Source organism: Astyanax mexicanus, chromosome 20, assembly GCF_023375975.1.
Source record: "Astyanax mexicanus isolate ESR-SI-001 chromosome 20, AstMex3_surface, whole genome shotgun sequence".
Lineage (NCBI taxonomy): Eukaryota > Metazoa > Chordata > Actinopteri > Characiformes > Acestrorhamphidae > Astyanax > Astyanax mexicanus.
In genome coordinates, this window is record NC_064427.1 from 25638416 (window position 1) to 25657995 (window position 19580).

Below are 19580 nucleotides of genomic sequence, written 5' to 3' on the forward strand. Positions count from 1 at the left end.
CAAACTGGCCATGCTGAGGAACCAGCTTGCTTACGCTGGTCATGTTGCTTGATTAGTTTGATTGTACTGGTTGAATGTTCTTGGTCATATTGGTCATACTGGTTGACTAGCGTGGTCCAGCTGAACATGCTCATAAATCAGCTAAATCTGGTTATGTTGGTCATGTTGGTCAATCAACTTGGTTGTACTAGCCGAAAAGCTTGATCATACTGGTTGAAAAGCCTTGTCCAGTTGGTCATGCTGGTAGACCAACAAAACCATCAACTCAAATGTAAGCGTACTCTGTGCTGGTAATTTTGGTTGACTTCTTTGGTCAAACTGGGCATGCTGAGGAACCAGCTTGGTTTTGCTGGTCATGTTGCTTGACTAGCTTGATCATACTGGTTAAATATTCTTGGTCATACTGGTTGACCAGTTGACCATGCTCGTAGATCAGCTAAAACATTCATTTAAAAATACCATATTTTGATCAATGTGTTGCTGAAACTGTTTGGCTAGTTTGGTTAGGCAGGTCATGTCAATCATGGTCAATCATCCTGGTTATACTGGTTGACTAGCCTTGTCTAGTTGGTCATCCTGTGATCCATAGTGATCCATATATGGCGTATTTGAGCAACCAATGTAGTTATTGTATGCAGGTTGCCTTACTTTCACCTAATAGATCACATATAACATGTAGTTATCAATTTTATTGAATAGTTTTGTCTAATTTTTTTATTGTATGAGCTTTGCATCTTTCATTTTGCCCACTACAAAATTGCACAAGACCTTTGGGGTCCATGACATGCCGTGACATGCCCACCCCAGTGATAAAAATATGTGTAATATTCAGGTGAACACTGTAACACACTCGAGAGTCTAGAATAACTTATTCTGAATGTGCAAGTGTGTCAATGCCCAGCTCTCTGAATCTGGGTCATGTGTGGCAAGGACGAGCATGCTGATCCATTACAGCCAAGTAGGTCCGGCTCAGCTGCCAGCAGCATCCACAGGAGAATGAGCCAACCTGGCTGCCCCATCACAGCTCTCCCGAGGTGTGGTTGTGGTGAAACACAGCCATTAATGACCTTGTCTGTTGTGAAATCTGAATCACTCTCCGAAAGACTGAGGTCCTGGAAACAGATTGAACATTGGCTGTTTGTTTCTCTACTGCTTATCATAGGTAGGAGGGACCCAAATACTGTAGGATTTTAATTTAACTGGTTTGAATCCTGGGTCGTGCTGCTTGCCATCAGCAGCCGGAGTCTGAGAGAGCACAATTTTGGTAATGCTCTCTCCGGATGGGTAGATGATGCTTTTTCCCCTCATCACATGTGATGCTTTAAAATGCTGTTTTTTAATCATCTTCACTCATCAAATTAAGTTTTGAGCCTTTAATTTTTTTATGTACATGATTTTTTCCCATTGGCTCCTGCCACCAATAATTTGCATAGTGGGTGTGTCTCTCTTATATTTTATAACCTGCAAGGTTTGATTGACCAGCCATGGTGTTGATGGCTATAAGAGCAAGCTGCCATTTACTGCATGGAAGAGTATTAACATTTCACTCACAAAAAAGCTAGAATCTGAACCCCTCTACCTTATTTTAAAAAAGTTAAACTAAATTACAGGAACAAGTGAATATAATTTTATGTTAAGTTATCTGCATTTTCATCTCGAATTGCTAATTTAAAAAAACATGTATTATATGGCATCACATCAATGACAAAAGTCGGGGTGCAAAAATATCAGGTGAAAAAAATAACCTGCATGTTTTAACAATTTGAGTGTGTAAATTTACTTCTCGCTCCAAACCAGCTCTCTGGTGCTTTTTGCCTGGATTCAGGACCTGGAGCAACATACTCTCCAGAGGCTTATTCCATGGTGCTGAACCCAGGCTAAGAGCCGGTTGTTTGTATGTTAGCATAGCTAGCTAGCTAACTCTCCTGCTGTCCTTCTTTCTCGCCCTCTTCTGGCTGTTGTTAGTAGGCGGTTCGTCACAAACCCTGGAGATGTTAGCTAATAGCATTAGCTGAGGGAGGTGACCCTGACCCTGCCCCCAAACTGTCAAAACCACCCCTTTCAAAACTCAAGCAAGAGAGCCTCTGAAGGCAATTTGCATATCGCGGGAGGAGAACTGTGAATTGAAGAGGAAAAAAACACCCAAGAGGGAGAAAAAAGCTTTGAAAAGCTCTGAAGCGATATTTTGTTGAACGCACATACAATTCAATTTTGACTTGAAGCTGTTAATATTTTTTTACAGTTATAATTTTTGTGAAATTATTTTTTTTTTGTTCCAATGAAAGCTCACCCAGAACGAGATAAAGAATTAGATAAACTACAAGTGACTATACTGTGGAAACCTCAAACATTAATATGCAGTTTTTACTCTGTGTCTGTTGAGAATAAATATTTTCAACACTACGCAGTATTCCCTTGTTCTGTAGCGATGACTAATGAGATGGCGGGCAGTCCTCTGTTCAAACACCTGTGTCTCCTCTAAAAAGCCAGAAGTGCCTGGAGAGCTCTCGCATATGAATTCATGCATTACTGCATAAGCAGGACACTCATCAGTGATTCACTGTTTGCTTTGTGTCTTTTTTTTCTTTGTAGGTTTTTTTCATTATCCTTCATTTTAGAAATATAACCTATTTATTTAGTGAGGCTAACAGCTCTCACTGGACTCAAGGACATGGTTTAGCTTTGAGTAGACTGACAGGTATTTTATGGCCACTTGAATTTTATTAGGCTTTAAGTCCAGCTTTCTCAGAGCTTATGTACAGCTTATCTCCTCATATGAGTCCCATCAGTGTGTAGTTGACCTGGCAACCTTGATGTTGATGGCTATAAGATCAAGCTGCCATTTGCAGCATAGGTAAGTTCACTTATGTGTAAACCCTTGTGAAAAAAAAAAGTATACTTAAATTATGCTGAAATAGGTCTGCACCTAACTTTTTTGGAACCACTAAATTGTACTAAATTACTACTTGTTTTTAATTAACACTTGTGTGGTGTTCATATTTTTGTTACTTGTTTACTTTGTTCCTTGTATTTAATTCAGCAAAATTAAGCAAATTTTAGTCATAAATTTACCTCAGCAGTGCTATGCTTATTATACATTTACTACAGCAGTCAAATTTTAGTCACAAACACAGCTTTTTTACAATGGTAAACTTATTGTCTTTCTTAATTTTTCACTGTGCATACCTGCATAAAGAGGACACTCATCAGTAATTGGCCGTTTGCTTTGTATATATATTTTTTACAATTTTACTTAATAATAAGTCAGGCTACAGCTTTTACTGGACTGGACAATCGAGAACATGGTTTAACTTTGAGTATTTTATGACCACTTAAATGTGATTAGTCTTTTTTCCTTCTTGGATAGAAACAGTCCAAGTTTCTCACAGCTTTTGTACAGCTTATCTCCTCATATGAGGAACAGTACTTACAAATGAGTTCCACCTCTGATCCCTCGCCTCAGAAGAAAGGAAGCAGGAGACCCATTTAATGATTTTTGAAGCTAAGCTCATTTTTAGCTCTAAAGCTCTCATGGATGACTTTGCTTGAATGTCCAGTGGAGCTGATGTCTGCAGTGTTGGGGAATGTACTCCCAGCTCAGATCACTGTTGTTTTTGTGTCCTCAGAGGAGGACAGGAGGACGGGAGCACTTTAATTAAAGGAGAAGCATGTGTTTTAATGAAGCAGAGGAGTGGGAATGGAGAGTTTTGGTGTAGTATAGGGACTAAAGGAAATTGAAGCTATTGAAAACCTGCTGTAGTATACCTGACCTTAGAAAAAATCTTTGTTTGACAATGGATAGATGCAGATTCAGAGTAAAACCTTCTTTTTGTCTACTGTTAGCTTGCTAGCTAGCTTTTTCAGCAGTGCTATTTTAGTCACAAATTTACCTCAGCAGTGCTATTATAATCATACATTTACTTAAGCATTCAAATAAATTTTAGTCATAAATTTACCTCAGCAGTGCTATTCTAATCATACATTTACTTAGGCAGTCAAATAAATTTTAGTCACAAATGTACTTCAGCAGTGTTATTCTAATCATACATTTACTTAAACAATGCTATTCTAATTATACATTTACTTAAGCAGTTAAATAAATTTTAGTCACAAATTTACCTTAGCAGTGCTATTCTAATCATACATTTACTTTAGCAGTCAAATTTTAGTCACAACTTTACCTCAGCAGTGCTATTGTAATCATAAGTGTAAAAATGAACTTAAACCTGTCGTTTGTCAGCTCTCCCATTGTCGGCGCAGAAGATTGGAGCGTGAGCTGCCGCTCAAGACTTTAAATAAATTAGTCATTGTTTTGAACAAATTATTTAGTCTTTTCACTTTCAATTTCATTTTTTTTTTGCAATTTTTGATTATAATTATTTTTAATTTATTTATTTTTTTAAATATTTTGTGTATCTCTACAATAAATGCTTCGAAAGAGCTGTGATAAAGCTTTAAAAATATTAAAACAAACATATAATGCAAACATGCACAAATTGCAATACCTGGATGCAGCAACACCTGGAGGAAGCTCCTTACCCTGCAGTCTGTGCTCACATGACATCACTAGACTGGAGGTAGAATGAGGTAAAGTAAGATATAATGAGGTAGAGGTCCATAGTCAACACACACACACACACACACCAAGCTATTAGACATTAGCCATGATGTCATTTGAGGAGCCTTAATGAACATAGGGTCTTACATGTTCAGGTTATTAAGATCCAACAGCATTATTGCATTTTTTTTTTTTTTTTTTTGCACCCGTACTACTGACTGCCGTTTAAATGCTTGTAGTTTTCACTGAATAGTGAGCAGTGGTTCCTCCTGAGGAAGGTAGTTATTAAAATGTGACACAGACTTGCACAGACAAGCCTTCCCTGAGAATCAGTTAACTGTGGGCTAATGAGAAAATTGCCGTCTTTGTTAGCCAGAGAGCCAAGTCTAGGCCCTTAATGAGGTAATCTAATTAAGCTGCTTTAAATAGTGACATTTCCCCTATCAGATTAATGGCTGACAGCTGTGTAAATCTCATGCCATAGAGTAAGAAGAGGGAGGTCTGCACATACTGTAGATGGCTTAACTTTTACTGAGCTTTATTTTGCAGACAGTTTTTTTATTTTCAAAGACAGATTTAGATTTAGGATAAAGCTCAGACTTTTTTTTTTTTTTTTTTTTTTTTACATATCTTCTGCATTGTAGATTAATACTAAATACATCCGAACTATGAAGAAAAACATACAGATTATTTATGAATCAAAAAAGTGTTAAACAAACCAGAATAATGTTTATATTTTAGATTCTACACCGCTTTACACTTCTTGGTTGGATTGTCTCAGTCAGCTTTATGAGGTAGAGTCACCTGGAATGTTAACAGCTTTCAGTTAACAGCTGGGCTGAACTTGTCAAGAGTTAATTACTTGAATTTCTAGCCTCTTAATAAAGTGCTTGAGAGCATCACTTGTAAAGTTGTGAAGAGGTAGAGTTACAGGTATACAGTGAATAGCACTGTTTAAGTAATGTTCTAATTCATATTATGGCAAGAACTACTTAACTAAGTAAAGAAAAAAAAACTTTAAGTGAAAATGAAGGTCAGTTAATCTGAAAAATCTTAAGAACTTCAAGAAAGTATTTGTAGGTGCAGTCAAAAAGATGATCAAAAACTTAATGATGATGATGATGATGATGAAACTGGCATTAATCAGGACTGTCCCAGGAAAGGAAGTGCAAGAGATTCCTCTGTTGCACAGGATAAGTTCATCAGAGTTATCAGTCATAGGAAGCACCATATAAATGCTAAATCACTTTCATAACACTTTTAATTTACTACATGATTCCTTTATGTGTTTCATCACAGTCTGGATAACTTCAGTATTCATTTACAATGATTTACTTTATGTAAAAAATCAGTTTACAGGTTTTATTTTTTAAAAAGGCCATAACAATCAATGTGTTACACTTCAGTAAACCTAAACTTAGCGTTTGAGTGAACTTACCCAGAGGACGAGCATTTCTAAAAAAGCAGAGCTGACTGGCTGCCTGCTATCAGATCACTAAATGTAGAGCAGTGGAGATGTGCTCTATTTCCCCCGTCCCTCTGGGCCTGCAAAGCAGGCTAACCACAGTCAGAAAACTAGCCTGGGCAGGCCAGTTCCTTTTAGCATATCATCACAAGCATCACAAGGACAGCATACTGCATCTATCACCAGTAATTGTGCTACTGACAATCCTGCATCAGTTCTTATAACATCACACTGAAGCAAATACTGTTTATTAAAACCATGAAGTCATATTTCTGAGTTTTTTTTAACCATCATATTATTGCTGACTGGTGGTGACTGGCTAAAACCACTGGGTTAGAGGGTAGATTTTGGTTTATTTGAAAAATATCTCTATGAATATCATTATTTCAGAGGCATATTCACTAACATGTCACAAGTACTGAGACAGTACTGTGCTGTATTTGTTAGCCAAGTTAAGCTCAGTAAAATGGTTAAAAATAAATTGATTTTAATAAGACTTGGTGAATGTTTATTTGTATAAAATTCACAATCGAGTAATTTATATTCCCGCTTAAAAATATACATTTTTGAGGGAAAAGTGGCTTGGCCACTTTATTCTGCAGCTATGACTCCCGAGCTTGCTAAACCGTTTCTGTGATTTACCTGCGCTGGAAACGATGGTAGGAACGAAATGCAAAAGGAACCGAAAGTTCAGAGAGCAGAGGCTTGAGGACCTTGGACCACCTTGTATGTGATAGGTCCAAAGAAATGCTAGAAGCCAATCAAGTTACAATGTCGCTTTACCGTGTCATAAAGTTAATTTGCATAAAGTTGAGAAACTTTAAACTCTGTCACTTGTTGCTCCGAAATGGAATGTCTCATCCATCTGACCTAAAATGATAACCCACTATCAGGCCTTGCTTGAACACATGCTTAAGAACTCATGCTGCCTTGCCAAGAGCACACTGGCCAATGTGCTGGTCAATATCCTCACAAGATAACACCTCACAAGTTATACAAGTGTGAGCGTTCCCAAACCATTCTTTAGGGTAAATGTTTGTTTTGCTATCCTATGACTTTTTTTGTCAGGTCAGTGTACTGTGATATTGATCAACAAAATACAATATACTAGTAGGAAGTCTATGGTCTAGGGCAGGGGTCGGCAATTAAGATATTTTCCAAGCCATTTTTTTGTGGTGGGCCACAAAAAAATCTGTTTTGGAAAAATGAAGTGTAATGGGATGGAGTGCTACAGACTGGTAGCTCTCCAGCCCAGAGGGTTGTTGAACCCAATTGCATAACAGTCAATCTCAAAAGCAGTTAAACCCAAGAAGAAAGGGAAAAAAAAACTGTGATGTCAGGGTCCCCTTATAAGGAGATAGGAAGCCCAACAACGGGCGGAAAAACATGAACGGACAGAAACTAAAGTCACGCTGAGTGCGACAGAGAGAGACAGGAGAGGAATATAAGCAAAAGCTCGCCAGAGAAGCATTTTATTTATTTATTTATTTTTTCATTATTGTTTATTATAGTTCAAACAACCTCAGGGGCCGTGTGTGTGTGTGTGTGTGTGTGTGTAAAACCACACTATTAGTAAAGTAGATGCCAATGTGGCGCTGATATCTCTGTGGTATCATTCATTATCTAATTAAGCGCCTGGTAATTCCTTGTTTATTGATCAGAGAGTTACGTCCTTTAATGGTTTGTTGCTGATAAGTGTTTTAGGTCAGAAACACATTCTTTTGGTCACTTCACTTCATCGTCTGTATTTCTATGAAATGTAGAATGTATAGTAGCATAGCTTCTATGTTGGCACAATTCACAAGCTGTCTATTTTCACCCCCTGAAAGCTCACATTTTGCTCGCTGCTTTTCATCAGCTCTGTGCTTTGACTGTGGCTGGGTCAGCGTTGCCTGCTGCCAGGCTATCGCAGGCTGCTGACAGTATCCAGATGACACACTGCGCCCTCCCTCGCCTAGATTAGAGGTTATATTTTAGGCGGTGCTGGGAGGAGTGTGTGGAGCCTGAGGCTGCCTCTCCTGCCTGTTTGTTCTGCTGTCTCTGCTGTCACTCATTGATCTAGATACACAAAGTTCAGTAAGTGTGAGTTCTCAATGTTTTTATAAAGTATACTTTAACTGCTCCAATCTTCCCACAAGCATGATGTATGATTGTTAAATCTAGTTTAAAATCTGTGTGTGAGCTATGTGTGAAAAATCTTCTCACAGATTATGTGTAGTTGGGGATTCACAGAATATTTGGCCATTTTTAGTCAGAAATAGGAAAAATATTTTTTTGGGTGTTCAGAATGCAGTGTTTCCTCTAATGTTTGGATTTTTGTAAACCGCAGTGGCACGTGCATTCATATCTCTTCCTCCACTGCTGTATACAGAGCCGGCAAGCAGTGCAGGAGACAGCCAGCAGGGAGAGGCGAGAAGTGGCAAGTTAAACTTATTTAAATTATTTAAAATTAAATGAATTAAAGTGTGCCATTTCTGTTATCATGCTAAGATTCCTAGCTCCTCAGAAACTGACTATTTTCCAGTAGAAAGATACAAGTTGAACAGGGCTAGGATAGTAACACTAGCTAAGCTACCTTAGCCTTGCACTACTGAAGTAAATTCATGATTAGAATAGCCCTGTTGAGGGCAAGAGATTTTGTTCTTTGTTAGTTTTTTTAATAAATACTATTAAACAGTAGGTTTGGGATTGCCTCTTTTTGAATTTAGGCTACAGTATATAATTTGTTTAAAGGTGAAAAAGTGGTATATTTAATTAAAACCTTCATGAAATCGTGATTATCCAAGGTTGACAATGCATTTATTTACTTATTTAAATGTTGCGATAAAATACTTTAATTAAATAAGTGATTGATAAAACTATTTGCTTTTGCATTTTAGTTGGAGATAACCTTAGAGATAGAGATAAAATGGAATAATTATGTAGAAGAAATGAACATAGGCTAAAAAATAGAAATTGGATATCGTAAAACGTTGATGTTTTTAATATTAAGCAAATAATAAATAAAACAGCTCAGTTAAAAACACTTGTTTTTTCTCTGGTCTAACTGGTCTGGATTTAAATATCTTTTATTTGCGTCTGATCCATAATTGGTGGATTTGGGTGTCCATCCGTGTTTTGTGTGAAACTCAAAACCAAGCAAAGCACTTTGATTGAAGGCAGCTTTTAATTTAGCAATTGAGCCCTTCTGACAAATAACCATATACATGTATTAAACAGAAATGTTGGTATTTTCTGTACTTTTGTAAGTTTTAGTATTTTGGTGCCTTTGTGAATGAAGAAATATTGAGAGAAGCAGTCTAAATAAAGCACATTTTAGTATTTTAATAAAAAATAAATAATTGGTTAATTTGGTTGATGGATGGTTATTCATTTGACTGGCTCAATTTACAGTATAAACTTGCAAGTCCTTTTGGTGATTTCTTGTGGGTCCATTGCGCATTCGTCATCCCCAAAAGATTAAATAACCAAGACCCATTTATTATCATGAAAGTCATGTACAATACGTAATAGCCGCTGTGCTGTGCCCTTGGTTGTGTGTATTGATTAGCTTGCATTGACCTACATTGCAAAACCCTGAATCACGTCATGCAACAAAGCCATTGCAACTAATCGAACGGCAGCCTTGCCTGTGGGGAGTGTCTGTTTTACATAAGTTTTTTTTTTTTTTTTTACTGTTTGTTTCTGTTATTCTGGCCAGCATGCTCTACACCAGCCAGCTCTGCTCTTGGATGTCTAAGTCCTTACAGGGTGTAATTTTATGATAATTGCATGGTAAGCGTATCTGTGGGTAGGCTTAAGCTGAGTGCAGCTTAGTTAGTTTATGCTGACTTGTTTATGCCTGACTCTATGGTAGGTCTGCTGTCAACTCCAACACCATTCATTACACAGCCAGTGAAGTTGTACAACTGGACGACAGGTCTCTAATAAGTGAGGTCATGTATAAAGCTGGAGCTTTGGCAGAAGATCCACGGTAAATTCAGTGCAGTTCATCAGGCGGTGGTGTAATTACAGAGAACACGCTTTAGAGCAGTTTAACACTGTGGGTGTTAATTTAACAATGGTGATTTTGCTGCGTGGGCTGTGTGGGCTGTCTCGGGAGACAGCAATACTAGACACATGGCTGGTATGTTTAGTCCAGTTCCCAAAGCCCTGGGAAGATTTCTGACTGCATCTTGGCGAGGGCAGCACAGCTGACCGCGTTTGTTTAAAAAACAGCTTGGGCTCTTTTGTTTTAAACCATTGAAAATTACATTAGAAAAATATGTGGCATTAATACTTCCTGAAATTCATCTTTCAACTAAATCTAAATCACAAATAGGAAACAAAATGTTGACCGTGACAGTTAGGCCCGGATATTCATTAAACTGCAGTCTGGCTGTGGGGCAGTTTCCAAGAGAAACATTTCCCTCGAGTTCCGCTGTTCCAGTTTCTCGTCCTCTTGCTCGGGTGTTGAACGCTGAAGAGCACGTAGCACTAAATTAAATGCTGGTGACTCTTAATTAGCCGTGATCGAGATGTACTGTATGAGTTGTAGATGATGGGCAGGTTGGAGACATTTGGGAGAGAATGATGACACCACACTCGATCTACAACCTAATCAACGTTGTTTTTAAAGGTGTACTCACACTAGGCAATAGGCACGGTTACTTCCCAAAGCATGGCTTGTTTGACTAGTGTGATCGCTAGTGTGAGCACTATCCATGCCCAAGCACAGAACAAGATGACGTCAATGATGCAACGTTCCTGTAAACAAACATGATGGTGTTGTGCCAAATTCATTACCCCCACCAGGAAAAGCACCCCTTCTTGGGTGTCGCTATGTATATGACTATGTATATGAGATAACTGTGACTTTTGGTGCGTATTTGTACGTAAATTAAAGTGAATTATCTCTGCTTCTATCAACAAGATAATGCTTACGCACTCCCGAGAGAGGGTGCTTTTCATGGTGGGGGTGATAAATTCAGCACAACACCACCAAGCCAATGAGCAGTAAGTGGTGATGTAAGCGGCTCGGGCACGGATTGTTTAAACGCAGTTTAAGTGCAGGCCAGCTGGAGAGTGGGGAGGTGGCAAAACCATGCACCAGCAAGTTGCAAACAAACTGTGCTTAGTGTCAGTACACCCTAAGAGACATAGGATATACAGTATGAGGGTGTTGAGGGGGGTGCATGGCCTCCGGACTTCAGAATGGTATGACTGCAACTGCTCAAAAGAGCAAATTGCATAAATAACTACACTTTAAATATGGTAGCAAACAGAAACAATTATACAGAGCTGAACAATAGAAGAGAGCAGAACCAGACAATGAACAGAGAAACAGAAAGAGTGAAAATGTAAGAGAGCTGTGACTCAGTGTGAAGGTACCACTATATTAATAATCCTGTTGTTTTTTTATGTATGAAAATATTCTTCTTAAGACAGTAAGAATCTTGTTCCCCAAAGCAGTCGATATACCACCCACTGCACTGTCCACTGTGGATGATAATGCCTTTTATGATGTATTTCCAGTATGCCAAATGCCACTGTGTATCAAGGAATGTCAAATGCCAAACTTTGGACATACAATGCCCCATCCATCAGGCTCCTACTATTAGGCCCTGCTCCTCCCTCACAAGATAACACCTCACACAACTTAATAACTATATTCCACATAGTTAAAAAAAACTTTACGTTTATTTCTGTATTTTTTAACATTAAAATCCCCAAATGAGATGGATATATTGGTTCCAATGCTGCTCCAGTGCTTTTACTATAACTTATAAAGTTCATTATTTTGCAGAAGAAACACTGTTCTTACTTGAATATTCTGTTCTCTCCACCACTTTAAAAGATAATATGACTTTAGTGGTGATGATATGTTTCTTTTTTAAACTGCTAAGACTATAGTTTCTATTTTAGGAAAAACAGGATCTCCATGACTACTACATGACACTCCTTCCCCCATCTAAAGACCAGCTGATATTCAAGTGATACTATAAACAGTCCTTAGCAACAAAGCTACAGCAACTCTTCTCATTAAAATGACAGGAATAGAATAATTGCTGGGTTGTTGTGAAGGTTATATCCATGTCTTTATATATATATCCCTAAACAAAGCATGGATTAGAATTGTTAGCACAGAATAAGATGCTGTGGAGGAGGACCTTGAGGGACTTGAGTGGCATTCAATTCTCAATGAGATCTTCATCGAGATCGCTGTTGCTCTTGTTGCTCTTATCAGTATGACATTGTTTGCCATCGTTCATTTAGAAAGAAAAAAAAAGCAGCTCATTCTTCATTGCTCCACAAGGACAGAAGAGGCCTTTGGTAGCAGGATGTTAAAACGTCCTTTCCCTGGGACAGGGACTCACTGTGCTATTTCTATTTCAGGATTTCAGAGACAATAATGAGGTGGACCTTCTATAAAATCCTTTATCAGAGTCCATTTAACAAACACACAAATGGACACTAACAAATCCTTGTAACACACAGTACTGATATTAGGTGACCTTGCCTACTTCTACTGTATAGACACTGAGATGCATCGGAGGAAAGTCATTGGACAGCAGTAAGGGAACACTCAAACCTGAGGTTAAAACACTGGCCCATGTGCTCATGACAAGGCATTTTGAATTATGCTATTCCTGAGTCCTACTAGTGATTTCCGAAGTTGTGCAGGCAAATATTTACAATTTCTTAATCCCCAGAATCATGAGTGTACCAGGAATACTGTATGTCACAGAAGGTATTACTTCCCACAGTGGACAGCGCAGCAGTAAAATGTGGTAATAATCATGACCGGCAGCATCTGGCAAGAATTGTCAATGAGAACAAACAAACAACTCTACATTAAATGCAAGGGACCCCATATGCATATCTCGCAGATCACCGCAGCATTCTTTAGCTTCCATGGCTTCCATGGATATGGCAAAACTCATGGGACACAATACTTTTGGCAGTAGCAGTGTAATATACAGCTCTGGAAAAATTAAGAGACCACTTCAGTTTCTGAATCAGTTTCTCTGATTTTGCTATTTATAGGTTTATGTTTGACAAAAATATCATTGATGTTTTATTCTATAAACTACAGACAACATTTCTCCAAATAATTCCAAATAAAAATATTGTCATTTAGAGCATTTAATTGCAGAAATGACTTAAAAAAAAAGATACAGAGCTTTCAGACCTCAAATAATGCAAAGAAAACAAGTTCATATTCATAAAGTTTTAAGAGTTCAGAATTCAATATTTGGTGGAATAACCCAGGTTTATAATCACAGTTTTCATGCATCTTGGCATGTTCTCCTCCACCAGTCTTACACAATGTTTTGGATAACTTTATTCCACTCCGGGGTCAAAAATGTAAGCAGTTCAGCTTGGTTTGATGGCTTGTGATCATTTATATTCCTCTTGATTATATTCCAGAAGTTTTCAATTTGGTAAAATCAAAGAAACTCTTCATTTCTTAGTGGTCTCTAATTTTTTTCCAGAGCTGTATTAGAACCATATTGTATAAAGGGGGTGACAACAGAAAACATTATAAACATACAGGATTTATGTCTCTAAATATATTTAACTTGATAATATTACACATCAAGTCTGATTTAAAACATGGCAACATGGCAGCAAGTAGTAGCTTGTTTCCACTTTTCACACTTTTATTTTCTTGCAGTATTTGTGAAATATCAAACAACCTGAGGCCTCAGAATTCTGTATGTATAAAAGGGCTGTTAATCGGTTAAAAAATGTATTAATTGCTTAATTTAAAAGAGAGAGAGTAAAACAATTTATGAGATTTAAGCATGAATAACATTTCTGAGTTCTGAGTCTTTCTGGACTCAACAATGATGACATGTTCACCTTGCTTAGGAAAAAACAATAATACATCAACATACAAGTGAATGAGAGGGGAGATATAGGGGCCAAACTTAGTGAAATTATTAACTTGCTTTTAAATGCATTACATTTTCCAGATAAAAAAAAAGATTAATTTGTTAACTTGAATAAATTGGTTAAAATGCCAGCTATATTACAAGTATGTAATAAACATTTAGAACCACAGATGCGTCAATCCTAGGATTGATAAGATATTGCCTTATTATTTAGTGACAACAATGATTTTTTTAAATTAAATTATTAAATTATTGTATCTAAGAGTGCTGAAGTGTGAGCCCACTAATGGAACACTTGAGCTGAAGAAACATCTTTATTATTTTCAATATATACTTCAAATACAAAACGTTAGCTCTATCTGGACAGGATTAGTTTTAGAGGGACGTCTGTGAAATTTATTTTACACTTCTCAGTGGTAAATTTCTTGTGTCCGGACTGCAATTGAAAAAACAGGAGGACCAGTGAGTTTTTTGGCTTTCTTGGTCACGTGACTTGGCGTTCAGTAGCTCCTCCATTTCAACTCGCTGTTGTGTAGATCTCCGTGGAAACGCGTGCCCAAATTACGGTGTAGTTACGGTGCGTGGCAGTAGACAAAGCTATTTTATTAAACTCAAGGTGAAGAAATTCAGAGATGTGGATCTAATGAGGACCACAGAATTCAGCAAACACATTAGGTATTTCAGCCTGTAATTTTTTTTTCAGAGGACATCTGAGAAAAACATGCACATGGTCGTTCTGGACAGGAATAAAATCACAGAGGACCTCCCCATAAAAGAGAAAATTACCCCAGGACCCCCTGAGAAACTAATCCTGTCCATATAGAGCTATTGACGCTTGATATCAGTGCAGAAATTCCATGTCGCTGCATCGCTATTTCACAGTTAGTCAGAGAACACAGTTAGACTACAGGCAGGAAGAGACACTCATGCTCAGGTCGGTCTGAGTCAGGGGTGTGTAAAGCAGAACGAGTATAACATTCTTTCTCCACCCAGATGTTTGATCTCCACCCTGTAGTGCTATGTCCATTTCGGGGGGCGTTACAGGTCCTCGTGTTCTGTCCTGTCGGGGGTGTGAAGTGTGTGTTGTGTGTGTATGGCTGGTCCAGCCCCAAGACACCAGGCAAATGCGGGCCGGGGCGACAGGGGTTCCTCGCTCTGACAGAGGGGGGCTTTGTGTGTGTGTCCAGGGAGCACATTCCCCTTCTCTTTAAACCAAGCCCCCTTGGCCCATGACATCATAGCTCTCAGCCAGACAGGGTCAAGGAATCTGACTTGGAGAAGCCAGAGAGAAGAGAGGCATTGTAGTAGTGGAGAGGTGGGGGGAAAAGAGGAAACGGCACGCGGCAAACGGAGCGGGGTGAGTGAGGAACACCACTCTTTTACTGACCCACACATAGCGGGAGAAGGAGGAGAAGGAAATGAAAGGAGTAGCCAGGAAAAGGCTTGTGTGTTATCCTGGGCAGGGCTTCACTGGTTCTTCTCAAAGACTCGTAGAGAAGCTCAGCTTTATTTGGACCATGAGAGCTCTGTGCATTGTATGGATTTAAATAGAACAAAAACCTCAAGGAGGGTTGTCCCAGAGTTGAGTTTGAGCTTTTGGGAAGGTAAGTAGGAGGACACCTTCTTGTCTTCATCATCTCAGACCTCCATACATTGAATGGAAAGCTAGCCAACTGTGTCAGTGAAGATTAGATTGTGTTTAGACTGGATTTAAGCTGGATCACTAAACTCTAAAGGCTTGGCAATTGGCAAATTGTAGATGAAGACTACTTTAGATTAGACACTTGAGAAGATTGTGAACTAAGAGGTAAGCATCTTTGGAAGCTGGTGATATGATTTTTTTATGGTTTTGCTACACTTATGGTCAACTTAGCAACAATTTCTGATTTGTTTTGGCTAGATTTTAGGTGGATCTTTCATTGAAAGCTAGTCCACCATGCAAGGGAAGACTAGATTGTATGGATTTAAGCTGGATATGTTTTAGCTGGCTTGGGATTTCCAACCCTAATAGTTTCTCTACTCATTGACTGGAATGCTTGGCAACACTGTGGATGAAAACTTTATTGGATTAGAAACTAAGAAGAAGCAATTTAGTGTGATCAGCTCATTCAAGGAACTTTTGGAACGCATTTAGGAACTGGTTTGTCTTGGGCTTCGGTAGTTTAATCATCCACTCATTGGAAGATGGTCCACCTTGTGAGGAAATATTAGATGGCATGGTTTTGAGTGTGAATAGTCTAGACTTTTTAGACCATTACTTAGGACTTCATCTTGTTTGTTTTAGGGTGGTTTGGCTTGAAGAACCCAAGCCAGCAAATATTTTGTTTATTTTCTCATTGACTCATTGGAAAGCTTGGCAACTTTGTAAACGAAAACTGGTTGAATTAGAAACTGAAGAAAATGGTAATTTAATGAACTTGTGCCTCTAATTTAGGAATACTTTCTGATTCAGGCTTAGCTTGGGTTGAAGAACACACTCAATTTTAATCAGCCATTGATTGAAAGCTAGTCACCATGTTAGTGATAACTGGTCAGATGCAGATTTGATTTATTTTGGTTATCTTGGGTTGGATGACACTTTCTGGTTCATTTCTCTGTTCACTGACTAAACACTTGGCAATTATAAACAACGACTGATTTAGAAGCTGGAGAACATTGTGAACCAAATGGCAGGAATTTGGTGCTTTCAACTCTTCTATACTTCTATATTTGGAAGCTGGTGGTGTAGTCATGTCTTGCTCATCTTATAGTCACCCCCAATTTAGAAACTTGTTTGTCTTGTCTGGTTTGTCTTGTCTGGTCTTTGGCTTGGGTCTTTTAATCATCCTTTCATTCACAAGCTAGTCCACCATGTACGGGACGACTATGTGGTATATCACCAGACTGGGAATGTTGAGGACTTGGGAAGACTAGATGGATACATGGATTTGACTCAGGTTGTAAGGTTTTGTATGGATTTGTAGCCCCTGAGTTGGGGATTTCCTCTGATTTGTTTTGGTCATCTCGGATTGGAGGACACTTTCGGTTTTGTTTCTCTGTTGATCAGCTGGAAACCCTGGCAACACTGTGGGCAAACATTAGATTAGAAGCTGGAGAAGACTGTGTACGGTGAAGTGGTAGGCATTTTAATGCCATCAGTATCTCTGGAATATCTTTGAAAGCTGTTAATCTCATCAACTTCACCTCACTCCTAATGTAACACCAGAACCTGATGAGTTTCGAAATAATTCTCTTCATTCCACTCTGGTGATGTCATGTCTCCCTCCTCTTGTGGTCACTCAGACCCAAACCGCTCCATTGAATTCCCTCTTGACTTGCAGGCTTCTGGAAGAAGCAATTCAGAGGATCTTGTTTCAGGATTCTCCTGTCAGCAGCGCTGCAGGACGGTCCTGTTGTCGCTGGCCTCACTTTGTATCGGTCGTTCAACCCCTCAGAGCGCTGGCCAGAGGCTTCTAGCATTACCGACGACCTTTCAGCGAGTTTTTGTTTAGTTTGTGCAAGCGGATAAAGGAACGCAGCAAAGTATGCTGGCCCAGTGACTCTTCAAAGAGTCGGCCAGGGCCGATCTGCATAGGGAGGCTTGGCCGTGTGTTAATTGTGTGTGTCAGGCTAACTGTTTCCAGATGCTTCAATGGCACCATGCTGAGAATGGCACTCGCAAGAAAAACAAGGTACCAGCCATAGACACAGATTTTAAACAACAGTAATCAGATAAAACTTGCCTCTAATAGTTTGTAGGGTTATACATATACAGAGGAACACTTCCTGCCAGATGTTTGAGATTGTCCAACATTTCTGGAATGTTTTAATGCAAATAAACTTTTCTATACTAATTGTGTTTTTAAAAAAGGCATAGAAAGCATTAGCAAGTAATAAAGTAACATAGAAGCACAATGCTTTTCAAACACTCCAGTATTCCATAAAGTTGACATTCTTACACAATTAAAAAAGAAAAATAAAATCTGCTGTCATTCCATTCATTCCTTTTTAATGAAAAAAAAAACCTCTGTGTTTGACCACCCACATTGTGTTTTGCCTTCAAATCCCAGTGTGTTGCAACAAACCACCTGCATAGTGTGCAAATGGCTGTCAGGCAAGGGTTAGCAATGCAAATTACTAGTTTCTGTACATTTTACCTCCTTTTAACGTCCCATTTATCTCAAGATTCAGTGTTAATTATCCAGATAACATCACAGCTTTTAATATTTTGATGGTAAATTTGTTAATATGCATTTATAATTCGTATTAAGATGTAATTAACTAGTATTTAAATTTGAAGTGCTGTTATATACCCATGCGACTAATCTGAAAACTTTAACACATGCGACCAAGTTTTCAGTTCTTGGTGACTTATTAACAGTTTAGAAGTTAGACTAATTGTATTTATAATATAATATCTCAGATCTCTCGCTCTCTCTCTGTCTGTCTCTCTGACACACACACATTTTGGCCAGTTCTCTTAACATATTTCAAAATTTAGTATGTTTAACATTTAACTTAAATATAATGTTAAACATCCAACTAACATCATAGCTTATAATATATTTTGATGCTGAATTAGTCATATTTGCATTAAAAACATACGTTTAGGAGTAAATACTCGGAAAACTAATGCTTAATTTTGATAAGCCATAGGATAGTTTTTGTGTACTTTAAAACTAATGGTCCAAATTAACCCAACAAAATGCCTTTAGGTTGGTGGGTAACTTTTCAATAGCTTAGCCAATCATTAAAGCTTGTATGACTTTGGATAATTCCATAATGTAGACAGAAATGTGTATAATGAAATGAAATATTTTATGGAATACTGTTTTCCTACATTAGTTCTATATGTACTTTGTCATTGATATTTTTTTCTTTTTGCATTTTCCACTTAATTTGAATCTGGCAGTTTTTGTTTACATTCTGTCAAAGTTTAGGATAAATAAACCAACCGAACTGCTTTATAAAGGAATTGAAATTATTTTTTTTTCTATTGTACAGTTTTGATCTCCAATAACCACAATTTATAAAAAATAACTTTTGCTATTGTAAATTCCTGACTAAAGAGAAACAACGAGCCAGTTCAAATTCCAGTTCTAGTCTTTTCCAAACTTCTGACAGGCATTGTACCCACACATACACACACCAACACAAACAAACACACACACACACATTTAAACACACTTTAATTAGGCTAGCCTGGGCTGCGTATCCTTCATCACTTGAATTAGGCGGCGGGAGCCTGGAGGACAGCTGAGCTATGCGGGGAATGTCAGAGGGGGCTCAGCAGGACGTCCACATCCCCCCACCCCGAGCGCTGCTTATTACAGCCAGAGCTGCCAGGGAGCACGACCAGGACGGAGACAGAATGGGAGAGATGGAGGGTCTTACAGGAATAGTTTGGCAGGAGCTCATACTTAGACTTAACATTAAATACAGTCAATCAGCCAGTGTTTGTTTGGTGTCCAAGTCCTAAGCTCACTTCATTAGTCTTGCACTGAAGTTTTAAGGCCTATATGGCTGTAAATTAATAGACACTCATACCAATCATTGGCACCAATCAATTAATATTGTGCACAACTGGGCCAAACCCCATTTTATCCCTTGCCCCTACCACTTAGCCCTACCCCTTTGTTGCTATCTATCCATCTATCCATCTATCTATCTATCTATCAATAAATAAATAAATAATTGTCCC

General features: G+C 38.3%; 1 protein-coding gene across 5 annotated transcripts in view; it reads left to right on the top strand.

Annotated features, from left to right (window-relative positions):
• Positions 1-19580, top strand: part of LOC103046694 (A-kinase anchor protein 2) — a 164199-nt gene that overhangs the window by 117398 nt on the left and 27221 nt on the right. The window lies entirely within an intron of this gene.